The sequence below is a fragment of the Protopterus annectens genome, chromosome 6.part0 (assembly GCF_019279795.1).
Source record: "Protopterus annectens isolate FY-2018-M chromosome 6.part0, PAN1.0, whole genome shotgun sequence".
In the NCBI taxonomy this organism is placed as follows: domain Eukaryota; kingdom Metazoa; phylum Chordata; order Ceratodontiformes; family Protopteridae; genus Protopterus; species Protopterus annectens.
Window position 1 is genome coordinate 1,889,409,177 of NC_056737.1, and position 19,704 is coordinate 1,889,428,880.

Below are 19,704 nucleotides of genomic sequence, written 5' to 3' on the forward strand. Positions count from 1 at the left end.
GAACATGTCTTAAACATCACCCTTATACAGTGCTACAACAGTGTATATACCACTATTACAATGGCAACTGTTACAGAGCTACACAACGGCATATCACAATACCAGATTCCACAACCCTTACAATATGTAATATGGTCCTAACATGAGCAATGCATGTGTAATATGGAATCCTGTGTTAGGACAGCAAATATGGGGAATACATACCTTAACAAGCACTGGAAGCATATGTGTGCACACACTCCAAATAACATATTGTGGAAGCAGCTTTTGACGTATTGACAGCATTCACTCTTCATGAGTATGCACTTTCCAGCAAGTACAGGTCCTCAATGTTACACCAAGAAATGGTCTGCTGTCCAAGACGTATGTCCATCACATTTGCCCACTCACCTGCAACAGAGGCAGCCATGGCTTGCACACATCGTACAAGCCATGGAATGGATCCTATTCCAAACAGGTAGCACATATGAGTGGGATATGTGGTCTTACCTCACAATTGCATATACCATGGCAAACAGTGCAGACAGTCATGTATGTGACGAGGATGTATAGGACAATATTAATGTAGAAAATAGACAGATGGCCATCCAAGACAGATGACGGTACATGTTGCAAACTGGTCAAGGAGGCTGCCTAGTAACATGCCACAACACTGAGAGAGTTGCAGGAATGTCTGTCCAGTACTTGCTAGACATTTCTGCAACTCCCTCAGTACTTATTAGACATGCCACAACACTGAGGAAGTTGCAGGGATGTCTAGCAAGTACTGGCTGTGCAGTTCTTGTGTCGACAATCAACTGGACTCTGCATAAGTGTGGCCCATGGGTTAGGGTAATCAGATGGGACAGTTGTTCTACAAGAAACATCAGCCAGGGCTCTCTACAGGTAGCATATGCATAACATTAAAAGTGCCCCAAAGACATGTGTTGCAATGTGTAATGGTGTACCAAGACCAAGTTCGAAACCTACAGACAATATCAATTAAGATACATGTGCTGCACAAGCAACACCTCACTCCACCTCAGGCCCACCATCACCATCTGTACCTTGCTGGTGCCAGTGTACACCTATATGTTTGTCGTTCATTAGCAGGGACTAGGCCGGTACACATGGTGTTCTGAATTTGGGACACTGCAAAATGACACTCATATGTAGCCCATAGTTGTCAAGCATCTACAAAAAGGCTGCGGATGGGGAGGAATGTCAACCTGAAACACAACAGTAAACTGAAGCAGACATCCAAAGCTCACTAAGAATGACTGTATCTGCACACAGTCAAGGTCATGAATTGTGGCAGACATAACCCTGACTCCACAGCAACAGTGAAGCACTGTGTGACCTCCAAGGGCTCTGCTCATGAGTTGACCTTGAAATCTTGCAGAGTTGGGGGACATTTGTAGGGCAGAGTGACCAAACACTGGCAAGTGCAGATGGACCACTCTATTATAATCCTTCCAGGAATAATGACTGCTGTAGTACACTTAACAGTTGGTGCAGCAAACCATCATGTTAAGGGTGTGCACACATATGTACCCACAGATTGTAGTAGCTGTCAAGGAAGCTGCCTAGTAATATCCTCATCACATACATGACTGCCTGCACTGTTCGCCATGGTATATGCAATGGTGAGGTAAGGCTACATGTCCCACTCCTGCGTGGTACCTGCTGGGTATGGGATCCATTCCATGGTTCAATCAGCATCTGCACAACTAACACATTTGTTTGATACTACATTTGTTTGTACAGGTCATATGTTACATAGCAGGTTCATGTAATGTTAACATATGCAGTATTGTGGCCCCATGGCATATCAGGGAAGAGGGTGCCATGTTAATAAGGGTATATACACTCCTCATAGCCACAGTAAGGTCTGAAGGTTGTCAGTGTAATTATATTTTATTGGTCATACATACATTGCTGATGATGAGATCTGCAAAGCAGACATCAGGCATTCACTGTTGACATCTGTCCACATATCATCCCAGGTATGTGTCAGACAAACACATAGGGGCTGTGACCAGCAGAGCAAACATAACTGACACATATATACACATTCAGCAATGGCATGTACACCTGTGAGGTATGGTGCACACTACATGCCAGGGTGCTGAACAGGTGCACAGCAATACTGTGTACATGGGTGCAGTGTGTTCCAGGGGAAGGGGATCACCTACTAACACAACCCATGCATGACAGAGATGTATAATGTTGGTAACAGGAATTGACTATAGCTGCAGTGCATGCTGTTGAGTGCATGTTGACAGATGGGTAATGAGAGGTCCGTGCGTAATATCTTTGTGCAACTTCACCTGTAAGTGTGTGTGTGTGTGTGTGTGTGTGTGTGTGTGTGTGTGTGTGTGTGTGTGTGTGTGTGTGTGTGTTTGTGTGCCTGTGTGTACAGTTAAGCAATGATGTAAAGGTCTTAAAGTGCATTTCTTGTTTTCGCCTCACATGTGGCGAGGTGGGTCAGGGTCCTTCCTGCAGGCAAACTGATGTTAGTGTCCATACAAACTCTGACAATGATGACAGGTGTGTGTTGAGGCACAGGCAGGGTTGTCAGGGTCTGAAGCTGTGCCATCATTTGACATCCCACTGTTATCCACCCCATCCCTGCACACAGTCACATTGCCTATACATACCCCATCACCAGTGGCCATAGATGAGGGACAGTTGGTGGGTGGTGGCATGGGACAGAACAGCATGGTGTCTATGGCACGTGTGTCTGGACACAGCTTCCATAGCTGGATACCCAGTGAGATACCACACAGGAAGATGTACGGGGGTGCTCATAGGAGGGCTGCTTGTCATCATGCCCCTGGCAGAACTGCCACAGCTGGTGTCACCAGACGCATGTTTCACGCCATCATGGAGGCACAGACATGTATGGTACGGTATACAAGACAGGGTTTGAGGCTGGAGAGGGCTACTCATTCTGCTGTTATTGACAAAATCCGTGATCTTGCAGGTGCCCACCGTTATTTTGCAGAGGTCTTGCACAGACGGTTGGGTGAGATGGTGGAAATCCACGACTGTGGAATGTCTGTGTTTAAGCATACGGTGGGAGTAGTGCAATGGCCACATAGATGTAGGCTAGCAACACCAACAGGTGGAGGTCGACGTGGACATGCAAGAAGTCAGAGCCACTCCCGTAGTAGCAGTACCAGCCCCAGCACTGCAGGGGGGCACTTTCCACACCAGCATATAGCAGGCCATGTGCACATGGTCCTGGACGGTCCCAAGAGGAATCCAGATCCAGCAGACATATATCATCATCAGAGGAAAGTTCCATATCATGGCTTTTACCTGGTAGTGCCCGTGGAACTCCTGGCAGGCACAGATCTTGTGTCCATGGCTAAAGACGATGAACTGCACACCCTGCCAGGTAAGGTCTGCAGCTGTCCAACAAACCCCTGTATAGGGCAGCCACATGGCAGAACAGAACTGTGTGCATGCATACACACACACAACACCAACACAGCTAAGGCAACCCCATACCTACACACACCATATCTGCACAGCCTAATTAATAACACACACACAATGTCAAATGGCTCAGCCTAGGTCTCTGGCAAACCAACAACACACTCTGTTCATATGATGATACCTGTGCCACATCCCTGTCATCCATAACATTGATGCATGGACAGGCTAATATGGTTCTGATGCACAGGGTGACTGTACTACAGTGTACAAGTGTAATGCTGCATAACATGATTTCAGCACTAAAGTTTAATGCTTACATGTCAGGATGTTACCTGTCCAGCCATGGTGCATTTTAGCTGTTATTAACACTGAGTGATTGTGGTTTCCATAATGTATTCTGTTTGTGCTCTAGGTGTCTATGCATCAGAAGATCAGAAGGATGTTGGTCTGCTTTTGTTTCCTACAAGGGGTATGGCACTGTGGTGACACCTTGACTGTGCCATATCCTGGGCACAGCTGAACACAAGTCACATGTCTGTATAACAGTTACTGCATGTGCCAGATGCCTAATAGGTCTGAGGTGTGTATACAGGTGAGTGTATGGTGGCTGATGTCAACAGCCATTCTACAGTGGTCAATGGTAACTGTACAGGGTGGTACACACCACATGTTTGTGTATAACACACACACACCGATGCTTTGGTGTTGATGCAATACACAGAAAATACTGAGCACATGGATGAATGTATGTACTTTTGCCAGGAACCCATTTTAGCCTATGTAATTCCACCAAGACAGTATAGGCACAACATCATATTGGGAAATAATAACTTTGTTAGTTTAATGTTATTGACAATGGTACTGGCAGGGTATATGTCCCCTTCCCCAATGTAGTGCAATCCTCAACTTGGTAAACATAGGTGTGCTGGTGTGGGTGGCACAGCCCTACCCTTTGGAGGGTGTGGGTTGGTGTGGAACTGCAGATAGTGTGATTGACAATTACTTAACCTGTTAACATAAACGGTACAGTATTACAGCCAACTATGCGGGGTGACACACTCAGCAATAACCGCAATGATGGTGGCTGTGTCCACAAGATCCACACCCAACTATATATAACAACCCCAATATTGCTGTACAGATATACAGTGGGGAAGAGGGCATTTACACATCTACTACTAGTTTTGATGGAATTAATTTCCACAAGATGATACCTGTGAAATGTTAGCATTTGCCAGTCAGTTCTCGGACAGATGATCTCCTGGGACATGTATTTTCTGCAAACTGGCGTAGATCCCTTCACACACACACTCTTACTTGGCAACACTGGGACTAGAACCCCTACTTAGGTACTTATTTCTACTAATTTGTGTGACCTTAATTTCACACACCACACAGCTTTTAGGATGAGGTGTATTCCAGGTTAAATGTTAAGTGAAGAACCCCTTCTCTCATCCAAAGGGTATGATAAACCTATAGTACTAATATGTGTATATGCCCGTAATGTTAATCAGCATCATTTCATAGCTTCAATCTATTCCATTTTACAGTCATATAATAATTGCTATATAGTGTTGGTAGGTGACTGGAACTCTTATCAAGATCCTAAATTAGACAAGTTGGGTGCTTCTCCAGCGTTCAATAAACAGGCAATGGTAGCTTTGAAAGAATTGAAAATGGATTTCAAACTCTATGACCCTTTTAAACACACACACTCACAAGGGAAGGCAGAGAATTTTACTTTTTATTCATCCTGCCATAAGATGTGGTCGAGAATTGACTTTTTTTTATTTTAGAGGTGCTGATCTCAGCTGACCCTAGTGTTTCTAATCAAGTCAGACAACTCTCAGACCATTCAAAGATAACTTTAACCTTAAATAGCAGTAATATGAATACTAAGAGGCTTCGAGGGTATAATTGGTCCTTAAACCCATATTTACTAACCAAGGAGGATATATTAATGTAAGTCAAGGAGATACTTAAACAGTCATTAAATAATATTTCCGAAAATGGACACCCAATAGATATAGAATGGGCTACAACTAAAACGCAGCTAAGAGGACTATTTATCCAAAAAGCTGCATATTATAAAAAATTTCAAAAGAAGACTCAATTGGATTTGGAAACTAAAATTCAATTATTGGATCAAGATTTGATGAGGAACTATAATGAACAGACAGAAACTGAGCTATTACGATGTCAAAAAGAACTATTTTTACTTCATAATAGAAATTTGTCACTTTATGAACAAAGAAATTTAGTTAATTATGCAAATCATATTCAAACCCCCTCGAAAGCATTAGCTCGTATCATTAACCAGATGAAATCAACACGATTAATTACTGAAATACACTATAACAATACTACATATACTGACAAGACAGATATCATGAAGACCTTTGAAAATATTTTTAATCAGACTTATGGTGAGAAACAGACACTTTTGCAAGATAAAGACAGAAAAGATTTTCTACAGAAAATCACTTTCCCCAATATTGATAAGGAATTTCATAGAGATTTAATCAAACCGATTACAGTTGAGGAGGTGTTCGAGACAATCAAGAAACTAAAGTCTCATAAAGCCCCAGGCTCAGATGGTTTGATCTCGGAATTCTACAAATCTTTTAGTGAGATTCTGAGTAGTGTATTGTCACAGACTTTTTATTATATCATTCTAAATAGAATTAATGATCCTCATTTTAATGCCTCAAGGACAGTTCTGATATTAAAGGAGAAAGGTGATTCCAAAAATCCTGATAATTACAGGCCTATATCACTTTTGAATATGGACATGAAAATCATGACATCAATTCTGGTGAGTAGACTGAAAAAGGTAATAAACCCAATAATATCAGAGGAACAGGCGGGGTTTATGGATGGGAGACAGACCACGGATAACACCTTAACGCTCCATACCTTAATCTCTTATGAAATATAAAACCTGAATTTATGCGCCCTAATTATTGATGCTCAGAAAGCATTTGATAGAGTTAATTTGGTTTATTTATTTGATACATTACCTTATTTTAATATACCGCAGGAGTTTATCTCAACATTAAGGATACTATATAAAAATGCATACACAAATTTATTTATAAATCACGAATGCTCGAATAGGATAAAAATCAAAATGGTACCCGACAGGGCTGCCCATTATCTCCCATCTTATTTAATCTTTACTTGGAGCCCTTATTTTTACACTTTAAGCAAAATGTTTTTTATAATTCTCCTGTACTGTATGGAATAAAGGTTAGGATGGCTGCCTATGCAGATGATTTAAACATATATTGTACCACACCTGTTTCCGATACTGAAAAAATATTAGCTGCAATAGAAATCTTTGAGAGAATTTCCAACTACAAGCTAAATTTTAAAAAATCTAAAATATTCCCATTAAAGACACCCACACCTTTTTCAATGCTTCGTTTGATAGGACAAGTAATGATGGAAGAAAAGATAAAATATCTGGGGATTGTCTTCTCAACTGAAAATAGAATTTTTTTTATAAACAATGTAAAGTCAACTACAGATCAAATAGCATTGGATCTAGAAAGATGGAGTAGATTGAAGTTACCAATGATGGCAAGAGCAGCTATTATAAGAATGAATGTTCTTCCTAGAATGTTGTATATTTTTAGAGCTGCACAACTCAGAATTACCAAAACATTTTTCAAACAGCTTCATGTAAGATTGGGAAGATTTCTTTGGGAACCTAGGAAGACGAGAATATCATATGAAAAATTGATGGCTCCAAAAAATAAGGGGGGGTTGGAATTACCGGATTTCGAAATGTACTACTTAGTGATTTAGGCCAACAGGATTTTAAAGACGTCTTACTTCGATAGTAATACTAGAAAATGGACACCCAAATGGGTGCTCTTAACGTACAAGTATATAAATGAAGTGGGAATCAATGCTAAAGCATTGCCCTTTTTAAATAATTGGACAATGAGTAAATTTAAGTTAATGGAGCACATCAAAAGCTATGTAACGGCAATTCAAACTCTTTTCGCTTCCTTAAATTTACTAAAATATATGATGGTTTTTCAACCGTTTCATAGGAACCCAAATTTAACAATTGGTGGTCAATTGATTGATTTAAAGAAATTCCCTTTAATCATGGAGTTAACTGTACTCGATTTATATCCTTTTCTAGGAGTACCAGTACATGATATTCTAAAAGAAATAGAACTTCCTATTTCCTATTTAACTATAGTAAGACAGCTAAAAGACTTGGTTATAAACTATTTTAATAACTATGACATGAAAGAGGAGGATTTAACCATTTTTCGTAATTTATGGGAAGCATTGTTGCAGGATAGAAAATATATTACCGCAGCATATAAATTGATAAAAGAGAGGAAGTATAATAATTATATTCTTTTATCGAGTTACTGGAGAGAGAAATTGTTATTGCCAGATGACAATAAGATATTGAAGGCATTTGAGTTAACATTAAAGTCCGTATCCCTTCAGAAATTGGTATTTTCGCAGCTGATGATATTTAACAATGCATACTATACTCGTCTCACTTTGCACAAATTTGATGCAAAGAATTCACCCATATGCCCAAAATGCTTAGATCAGATAGCAGATTTACTTCACATGTTCTGGAGTTGTAAGTGCATTTATAAATTGTGGAATTCATTAAAATTGAAGTTACAAAAAATGGGTTACCAAAGTTCAACACTCTCTTGGGAGTTTATGATTCTTCATATTCCCCCGGAGAATCTAGATAAATCAAAAACGATTGTAATTATGAATATTTGCCTATTAATGAAATTATATATAGCCACAAATTGGTTGAACCCAGCCCAGACATCGTGGGGAAATTTCAGATTATTGGCAATAAAACACATCTTAGCGCATAAACTGTTAATTAGTGACCACAAGAAAAATATCAATAACATAAAAATATGGGAGCAAATTTTTAATATTGTTTTGGCTTAGAGGTTACTATCCACTTATTCTTGGGAACCAGAGTATAGTCTAAATCAACCTTAGATTAGATAGAAAATGTATAGAAATGACAGATTGTTGGCTTTGATTAAGTTAGTGTTGGATTTTTATTATTTTCCTTGTGATTGTTATTGCTGTATCTTTGATCAATACATGAGGTTGATATATATGTGAAATTAACCAATGGAAGCATCTTGTATATATTGTATATAATGTGTGAATTTGTAATATGGTTGTGAAAAATAATAAAAAATGTTTATTGAAAAAAAAAATGTTAAGTGAAGAACATCACCAGGCCTTGTAAAGTATGGCAATGGGGGATGTACAGGTTGTTTATGAACAATACATAGTGTGACATACTGTCATATACACATTGACAAACACATAACAGTCATACACACATCTGAAAGACCTGGGTTTATCATTGCAAACTACCTTGTCAGTGTGTCCATTCTGTTATAAATAAGTTGCACACAGCACATGCATCAATGGGCTGGATAGTGTAATCAGTTACCTGTATGGTTGATGGTGATAGTGGTCCCCATAGAGTGGACCTTAGGACATGCACTGGGGGTACCATGGTGTAAAGACAGTATACCCAGCACCCACACCCCACATTGGATATTGTATTCACTGAAATCCATGATAATACTCTGACATACCCACCATCACACATTGACCAGGACTGCATGACGGCCCTTGCCTATCACAAGAGTGCTACTACAGGGATATGAATCTAATGCACATGCCACAGGGATAGTAGGGTAATGCTTTGTCATGGCTTTCCTACGGTCAGCAACATCACTATCCTTTATACTGTGTCAAAAGGTGTATTGTATTAGGAGAATGTGGCCTCAGAATGATGTATCCTACAAATATACACACTTGCACACAAACACACACTTGCCAAGACTCAGAAGGTAACCCATGCCTATCTACCCATTAGCACAACAGTGTTGTGCTGGTACTGCAAGCTCCAGGTAGCCACCATAGGGTGAAGAGTGTAACAAGGTACATGTAATGTCCATTATAGCAGCAGCCATATCTAACTATGTTAATGGGGGGTGCAGTGGGTTTGAAGGGCCTCAGGGTATTATCAACTACAGGTTTATAAACACACAGACATTGTTATTCTCAGTAATGCACAGGTGCAGGTGTTCATAGGTGTGTACCAGGATATTGTCCATGGAGAGATGGGAAGAGTAGGGGATGTGGGTACAGTGGTATCATGCCATCTGCCATTTGCCCACATGCCATCTATCAAATGATGCCATGGGAGTGATCGTCAGGGTGATAGTTAAATGAAACATCCAATCATCTGGTTGCCTCTTACAGAGGATCAGTGAGGTGCTCCAATTAACATGTATGCAACATGTATTATATAACATGGTCGGTGTCTGTCTTGGAGACCAGTACCCAAGCATGTTCTGTTGACTGTGATAGTGTAGTTGAGGTACCCATGGCATCTGGTGCATACAGGGTGGGGATTCCTAGCTGTGGCATTCATAACACAGCTAAGCAGACATGTCAGTGTCAGTCAAGCATAGATTGCATGTAAGCAGCCAAGATGGATACCTGACATCTGCATATCTGTACAGAGGACATACAGACATGAGCTAGCCAACTGGTTATGGATTAGGATGAATGTGTTGATAGATAGACTTCTAACAGTGATAGGTATGCCATTACTACATGACAGCAGCCCTCAAATACATGTCCTATACACACAGTAGTCTATAGTTAATATCCACTTGTCAAATCAATATCCAGTAGGAAATACTTAATGACACACAGCTCACACACCAAGAACATGACAGTGAGGACTCAGAGTCCATCTTTGCATGCAGGGGTGTTTGGTTCCAGTACTACAATCTGCAATGTACTCTTACGTGGGAAAGCACTGTCAACAGTAGTAACGTAATGATACACTACATGCCAGTGTGACTGCATATAACCTGGGATACTAACCATGTATGTAACACATTCAAATGGAAAAGAGTGTTGTACAAGCCATATATACTCAGGTGTCCCAGACAGTAAACTCACACCCCTTGCTACTGTAATGACAGCACAAAGATGCATGTTATGTACATGGAATTAAATACACTTGTTAAAGATGTCATTACCCTGCTATTTTATCAGACTGGAATGTGATCACTGGTTACCAGAGCTGAGCCATACTTAGCTGGTTTCAGCATTGCTGCTATATAAATGCTAAGCAGATTTATGCACTGGTAAGAGAAGCTGGAGCAGTTTAAGTGCTTATTCGTTTAACAGTACGTTAGCAGCACTTACCATCATGCAAACCCACGCAAACCCATTTAAAGCTGCTCAAAACTGCCTTAACCACTCTGTATCCAACAGCCCTTGTTCTGCCCAGCAACAAAATAAACAGCCCTAGCAGGTCTTGCCCCCTGGACCCTGCACACTATAGTCAGAGCAGTTAGCCACTAAGACATCACAGCTGTGAAGCTGGTTGTTGTTTTTTCCAATATATTTGTCAGTACACATACTGAATAGTATTGAACAACTGCTTTGACTTCTACAATTGCGTAGTACTTGCTAGTGATATTAGTGTTGAATCAAGTATGTCATTATATCTAAATATACACATATCAGATAAATATGGTGTGATACATCTGGGATGGTATCTGCAACAGACATGTTTACACATAAGGATATGAATATATATATATATATATATATATATATGTATACATGTACATACACATATATATTTATATATATATGCATTTATATACATCTGTATATTGCGTTATATATATGGTTTTATATATATATATATATATATATATATATATATATATATATATATATATATATATATATATATATATATATATATATATATATATATATATATATATATATATATATATATATATATATATATATATATATATATATATATATATATATATACACATATACATATACGTATATGTGTGTGTATATATATATATATATATATATATACACATATCCATATACGTATATGTGTGTGTGTATATATATATATATATATATATATATATATATATATATATATATATATACAGGCATTTGTGTTCTACACCTACAGCTAGCAACCTGTTTCTGCAGGATATTTGTAGCTAGGTTGGCAATATGGAGTCACAATAGGCAAAGGATAGTGGGATACTGTAACTAATTGTGTTTGTGCTGCTTCTGCTACATGGTTTTGGTGTTAGCAGAGATATTCAGACATATGTACTGTTTTACACTGTGATGTATTATGTCATCAACTACTGACAGATATACGTATTTGCTCACAGTAATTTCCTGGGGAATGCAAGATGAATGAAGCTGTGTCCAGTATTGTGGTCTGCAGCCTACATATTCTTGCACAATCATGCCATTCTGGAGGGGGATCTGTAGACACTTGCTGATGGGTCTGTGTAAATGGTTCAGCACCTGGGTACTGTGGTGGCTGAGGATCCCATGCTTGTACAGCTATCGTCTTGACAGAATGCCCATATCCTGCTTTGGCCATACCACTCAGCTGTACAGATTCACACAAATTACCCAGAGGCACGGCTCATATATTTGATAATTTCCCCTTCACATTGTGGTTTATAGCCACCTAGTCCTGGGTTTGCAGGCAGGGATAGTATGGGCACACATCAGAGTTTCAGACTTCACACACTCCATAGTGTCCATGTTCCTACCCCCTCCCTGTTATTATATCCTCTTCCTAACATTATAAAAGCAATATCTGATAAGTATCCCTATAGTTATCACTTCATCCCAGCACTATTTAGGGGTTGGTCTACAGTTCATGCAGTATGACATGGTGCACATGCTACTGAGATTTGCTGACATGGCCTTGCATTTGTGTTCTGTGGACTGTGTTATGTCTCTATTTGGGACTCCATGAGATAACATACATTGGCAGTATGGGTGAGACACATGCTTTTGACAGAGGACTGTAAGGCATTTGTTAGTGATGCAGGACATCTGCAGCAGGCCACTGCATTCTGTCACTCCTACAGTCCCAGGCTGCAAGCCACTGGATTCCCCTGGGGTGATAGGGTAGGTGTGCAAGGTGTTAATGGCAATAATTTCTGTCCTTATTAATCCATTGGTGTGGATGCTGGCAGGGTGCTGCTTACAGCTAGAGACACACCTGCATGGGACACCTCTTTAGTATACTGCATTCTGTGGGTATTCCACAGGGTCATATTGTACTCATTCTCAACAGCAGGGATATGACCTGTTATAAACCTGTGGCTGATGGTGAGGTGAGCTGAGTGCATGTGTACTATGGAAGCTTCTTGCAGCTGACTCACAGATATATGTGGGGCATTCCCCTCATGCTGGCTTGTGCGGGGACATCAGTGGTCGCTCAGTACTTCATAACTGTGCCTTTTATAGTCTGTCAGTGTTTGGCCAGACTACATCAGTATTCCATACTACACAGACAACTAATGTGCTGCTAACTTGTATGTACAATTCCAAAGGTTTGTCCATTTGACAGTAACATTTTGTACACTCTCTGTCTAGGGCATTTCCACCTGTGTACTGTGTGTATGTCTGGGCCCACATTCATGCCATGCCCATCTTTCAGATGGTGATAGATACTATATCTGAACAATTAGTATGGGTTACTGCTGGACTGGGTCTTGCTGGAATGCATTGTGTTTGGCACTGCAGTTGTTAGAACTTGGCCCTGTCATCAACAGTACTGGCCATAGGCCAACAGGACACAACCCTCAATGCCTACATGCTGACCCCTTTCACATAATATACAACACACAACTACCTAACACACAGAGCCCTGCATATTGTACGTGTGCAACAATCTATCTTGCTAATTTGACCAGCTCAGGTAATCTGTGCTCAACTGTTATTATACCCACACATACATATTACTACATTTCCATAGAGGATTGTGGGGAGCACACCTGACAACTGTAAACATTTGCTATGACAGTACTGGTATTTCAGGTACTCTGTTGGCTACCATTTCATTCTGTATTCTGACCTATCATGCAGAATAGAGGCATATCAGTTTTGTACAGATCTTACATTTAATTGACTTACATTTCAGTTTCAGACTTCTTACCCTTCAGAACTAACATCCAACTGCCTGACCTGTTGTAGTCTGTCTGTCTAGGTCGGGGGGGGGCTGTTCTCCATTGCCATCACTTGGAGGCATTAGCACAGCCTTTCTTTGTGGTCATGTACACCTGTCCTGCTGGATGAGACTGTTGCTGGGTATGTGAGCCTCTCTGACATGCATGTGCATGTCCTATGGACACATATTTGGCCCACCACTGCAGTGGGATTTGTCACCTTATCTAGTATGCCCACTATGTTGACACCAGTATTTGTTATGGATTTCATGCTGACCATATAGGTGTCTACTATCTGCTGCCATCCCATTCAGCCACCTGATTCCCTTGCATGCTCACATCCATACCATAGATACAAGTAGCAGAACATACTACTCCATTCAGCAATTGATAGGGAGAGTGACTTACCTTGTGGCTGTGCTAGTATTGAGGATAGTACTGGAGGGCGGACTATCTCGGATGCACATAGTAGACTCCCTATACATGGTTAAGCACAGGTAGTGTCATATTTGGCACCCCTTTTACTGTATGTGTGAGTCAGAGAGAGGTGTCATTCCCTGGGTCCCTACTGTGTCAGTGTATGTGCTATGCGTTACCTCTTTGCCAAAGCCTGGGCATACTGGGCATGCCTCTTTCTGCCTACAGGGGCAGGCTCAGGTTGTTCCTCCTCCGAGTCACTCTGTGCCTGTGCTGGCCTTGGTAATCATGGGGGGCTGTGTGGCCCTGGTCTGTGCTGTTCCTGCTGCAGCTATTCCCACAGGACCATATTGTGTAGCATGGCACATGCAATAACAATTTGGGTACATGTAGTTGGAGAGTACTGCAAGGCTTTACCGGATATGTCCAGGCACTGGAACCGTGAGTTGAGCATCCCAAACACATGCTCTATTATAATTCTGGTTTGTGCGTCTGCTGCTTGTTCATGTGTATGTGCATTTCTGATGGGTGTTATCAGCCACGGCTCCAGTGTATAACCAGCATCATGCACTAGGTAGCCATATGGGATGTCTCCACTGGCATATCTCTGGTACAGCTGCATCATATGCCAGATGTGGGAGTCGTGATAGCTTCCAGGGCTGCCAGTACACGCATTCTTTATAATACCATGGGCATCGCACATGATCTGGCAGTTGATGGAGGGGATGTCCTTGCGGTTTATGTAGACCCTACCCCACTCACTGGGTGATGCTTTGATGTGTGTGCATGCAGTCTATAGCACCCACTACCTCAGGGAATTCTGCTATTTGGTGGAAGAGACGCATATTGCTGGTCAATGCCTCCTGGGTGTTGTGGAAATATATGTGCTTACCGGTATGTGCTGGCATGTCATCCAGGAACTGGTGGAGCACCCTGGATGCTGATGCCTGTGAGATCCCCATGATATCCCCAGTTGGCCTTTGGAAGGTATCTGTGGATAGTATTCTTAAGCCTACACATACCTTAGTAGCCACTGGGATAGGTTCCTCTCTGTTGGTTCTGTGTGTGAGGCGTGGCTGGCAGAGCTCAACAATTTGCTGGAGGAGGTCCCTGTCTACCCTATAGCGCTACACTATCTCCAGCTCATGTAGCTCCTGGTAGGTTACCCTGGGTCTGTACACTATTCTCCTTCTCCTCACTGTGGGTTGGTTGTCAGCATTCTCATCCTCACCACCCTCAGCCTCTTCCACATATTGATTTATGAGAGCAAAAGCAGCCCCTATCATTTTGTTACTTTTGTTAGGTAAAATTTCCCCATTTGTGTACACCGGTGGTGTAGAATTTGTGGGGAAAAAGACAGAGGGAAAGGTGTTTGCATAGTTTATAGTAGTGTGCTGGGCTGGGCTGCTGCATGTGTAATTGGCTGATTCTGATACATTTCACCGCCAGCTATGCTAGTTCTCCTTGGTTACCTTCTTACTGCTGTTTTCCCTTCCCATTGCCTTCCAGTTTAAGGCCCGACACGCGCTGCACAAACCCAGTGCTCAGATGTGAATGGAGCTGCTATTTCCTGTTTTTTTTTTTGTTTGTTTGTTTAAAACCTGGTGTGCTGCACGCACACCCGTTTATGCAATGTAAATACTGCTAGGCAGTTTCAGACACACACCCTTCCTTAGCTGAGCTTAGGTAAGGGCAAACACAGGCCACAGTGCTCCAAAATGCTTACAGCATGCATAACACACCCCCTTATGAAGTCATCTAGCTCTTAGGCTTACACCATGGTATGACTGCATTGACACGGTTGGGTGCAAGCTAGTACTTTTGCAGTCTACACTATTCCTGCACAGATGCCTGCCTACTTCCTGGATTGCTAAGTCACCTCATTTGCATGGTTTTCACCAACAAATGAGGTAATTAGCATACAGGGGCTGTGTCCATGCAGGAATAGTGCAGGAGCACTCATGCATGTCCCGGGAGCTCATTCCTGGATCGCACTTCAGCCATATTGCCTGCAGCAGCTCTTGCATTATTCCTGCATGCCGTGCAGAGCTTGCTGAATCATGGGAATATATAAATATATATGAGTCTACTAAATAAGACTGACAGACCCAAACTATGAAAACACAGATATTGATAAATCAATATGCATGTACTGAAGGAATTTCCCAGTACATGCAAACAAAACAAAATAAAAAAATAACAAAGGAAAACATATTTTACTTAGGGTGTGAACCCCCCACACCCCCATGTGGGTATTGTACCCTCACACCCTCTGATAATGATATAAACAAACTCTAAAAATGCAAAGTACAGGGGAAAAGGCATATTCTCCAGCCCCGAGAATTGTGCCTTCTTGCAACCAGTTGACTATCTGTTTATTCGGCCAAATTGTGTTGACTAAACAAATGTCATGTATAAGTAAAATTATGTTATAACCACCATGGGTGAACATATTTTCAAGTTTATGATGCTGAAGATTATCCATGTAGGTATAACAATGTGTGATATTAAGAATAGAATAGAATACAGTGAGATGAAGTGGATTATTAAACTAAATGTTTTAAAGGGTTAAATGGATCAGTACCCATTAAGCCAGCACTGAAAAGTAGATGTTTATGAAGGTAGTTGTATAGTGTGCTCTATGTATTTACATGTTCAGCAATTTTTTTTTATTTTCATTACATCATATTATTATACCATATTATATCATTTTTTATTTCATAGAGCTTTAGATTTGATGGCTTATTTTATAGGTGTGTTTGTTTTGGTCTTTTATTGTTAGGTTATATACTTGTATTCATTACTGGGTGCATGCGCAGGGTGTCAATACATTCACTTCCAAGTTTCTCACATTTACTGTGAGATATTATGCTTTGTACATATATATGTATACTTATAGAGTCTCCATACCATTCAGTTAAAGTGTAGTTATTTTCATTTTTATTAGATATATTTGTACAGATCATTTTTTGGAATTGTTTTAAGTAGATGCATAGAATTGCTGTATTGTGTACACAATAGTTTATATTAGTTTGTATAGATTTTTACATTTTGTGAAGTGTTTATGTTATAAGGCTGAACTGCACTCAACATTATTCACTTTATATGATGTATTCAGTATTACTTTTATTATGAGATGTACAGCAGTGTACCCTATTCCTTAAAGGCAATGTTCCTTTAAGGAGTTTCTGTGCTGCCAATACGCTACACTGCAATAATAATCAAGGAGATGACTACTAAGATCTGCAAATTTTTCATCGGTAATCTTGTTTTTGAAAAAGTTTGAAAATTTTAGAAGTAATTGCTATTGCAAAGACCTTGGCCGGATTCAGGAAGCCCTACACAGAGTGTCAAAATAGTGCAGGAGCTGCTGCATGCAGTATGGCTGCCGAGTGATCCAGTATTGAGCTCCCGGGACGTGCACGAATGCACCTACACTATTCTGCCACAGACACCACTGCTATATGCTAATTACCTCCTTTGCTGGTGAAAACCATGCAAATGAGGTGAATTAGTGATCCAGGAAGCAGGCAGTTGTCCATGTCTGAACAGAGTACGAAGCAGAAATGTATTCAGCTAGTAGCTGAACACATTTCTGCAAATTAAAAAATGGAGGTGTGACAATTGGAAAGAAAACATGTATTATAGTTAGTAGGCATGCCAATGGCCACCTATATGTCCATTGGCATGAAAAATAATGTCCTTATTATAAAATAAAACTTTTATTAATTTATTTTTTTGGCTGATCTCTGCAGTTTAAGCATAGGGCAGTGGCACACAAAGTGGATCATGCTGCAAATAAAAAAAAAATGTAAAAAAGCAATTATCAGGGGAAACCTGCATTTTGCCATTATGGTCAATGGCATGCAGAATTAAAACAATACCAGGGATCAGTGGTTGCTAAGAGGAAAGGCTCAGTGTGAGTGCAGTATCTATGGAGTAAGGCAGTGGGGTATGCAAATGAGGGGAATCTTAATGAATCACACATTTCCTCTAAGTGTCAGACTACACCTAACCATGTAGGTGCTCTATTATGGCCATATAAGCATGAGAAGTAAACAACATCAAAAGGGGTGTGTCATGCTTGCTGTAAGCACATTGGAGCACTATTGCTCGGGTTTGTGCTCAGCTAAGCACAGCTAAGCAAGAGGGTGTGTCTGAGGCTGTAATGTCTTACACCATGATATGAAGAGCGTGTTCGCATCCAGGAAGGGACATTTCTGCTGAAATGTGTTTACCTTAGCTAAAAGGGTGTGCGCTGTGCACACTGGGACTTAAACCAAAAAAAAAAAAAAAAAGGAAATGGCAGCACTGTGTATATGTAAGCAAGGAGGTTTGCCCGAGGCTGTATAGCCTTGTTTACTTTCCCTAAACGGGTGTGCATGGCATGCATCGGGATTTAAACCACAAAAATAAAAAAATACAAGAAATAGCAAGTGGAACAAAAAAAGGGAAATAGCAGAACAAAGGCACTCAAATACAAGTAACAGAGCTGGCGGGTGGAATGTATTATACTCAGCCAATCACATAGGCAGCATCTGCAGCACACTACTATAAACTGTGCAAACACCTTTCAGTCTGGGTTTTCCCACAAACTCTACACCACCAGTGTACACAGATGGGGAAATTCTACCTGACAAAACTAACAAAATGTTAGGGGCTGCTATCGCTCTCATACATCAGTATGTGCAAGAGGCTGAGGGTGGTGAAAAGGACAATGCTGACAACTGCCACAGACTTATGAGAAGGAGGAGGATAAGAGTGTTCAGGCCAAAGATAACCTACCAGGGGCTACATGATATGGAGATGGTAGAGTGCTACAGGGTGGACAGGGACATCCTGCAGCAAATTGTGGAGCTGTGCTGGCCTCACCTCACATCCAGAATAAGCAGAGGGGAACCCATCCCAGTGGATATCAAGGTATGTGTAGCTCTAAGAATACTAGCTACAGCTAGTTTCTGGGGATATCATGGGGGTCTCACAGGCATCTGCATCCAGGATCCTCTACCAGTTCCTGGATGCCATGCGAACACATGCCGAGGAGCATATTAAATTCCCCAGCACCCGTGAGAAGCTGACTGGCAATATTCATCTCTTCCTCCATATAGAAGACTACCCGGAGGTACTGGGTGCCGTAGACTGCATGCACATCCACATCAAAGCACCACTTGGTGACCATGGTAGGGTCTACATAAACTGCAAGGGGTTCCACTCCATCAACTCACAGGTCATGTGTGATGCCCAGGGCATTATCAAGAATGTGTGTGCTGGCTGCCCTGGAAGCTATCACAACTTCCACATCTGGCATTCCTCACAGCTGTATCAGTGGAATGCCAGGGGGGACATCCAATATAGTCATTTAGTGGGGGATGCTGGCTATGCACTGGAGCTGTGGATGATGACACCCATCAGAAATGCACACACACCTACACAAGAACGCCATAATGAGGCACACGCACAAACCAGGATCATTATAGAACATGTGTTTGGGATGCTCAAGTCACAGGTCTGCTGCCTTGACATATCCGGTGGAGCCTTACAGTACTCTCCAGCCTCATGTGCACACATGGTCATAGTATGTGCTATGATACACAGTATGATCCAGCGGAAACAGCTGCAGCAGGAACAAAATGGGGAAAAGCCACACAGCCCACCACCATTGCTATGGCCTCCACGGGCACAGAGTGACTCAGAGGAGGAACATCCTGAGCCTGCCCCTGTAGGCAGATGCAGGCATGCCCAGCATGCCCTGACCTTGGCAAACAGGCAACACATAGCACATGCACTGACA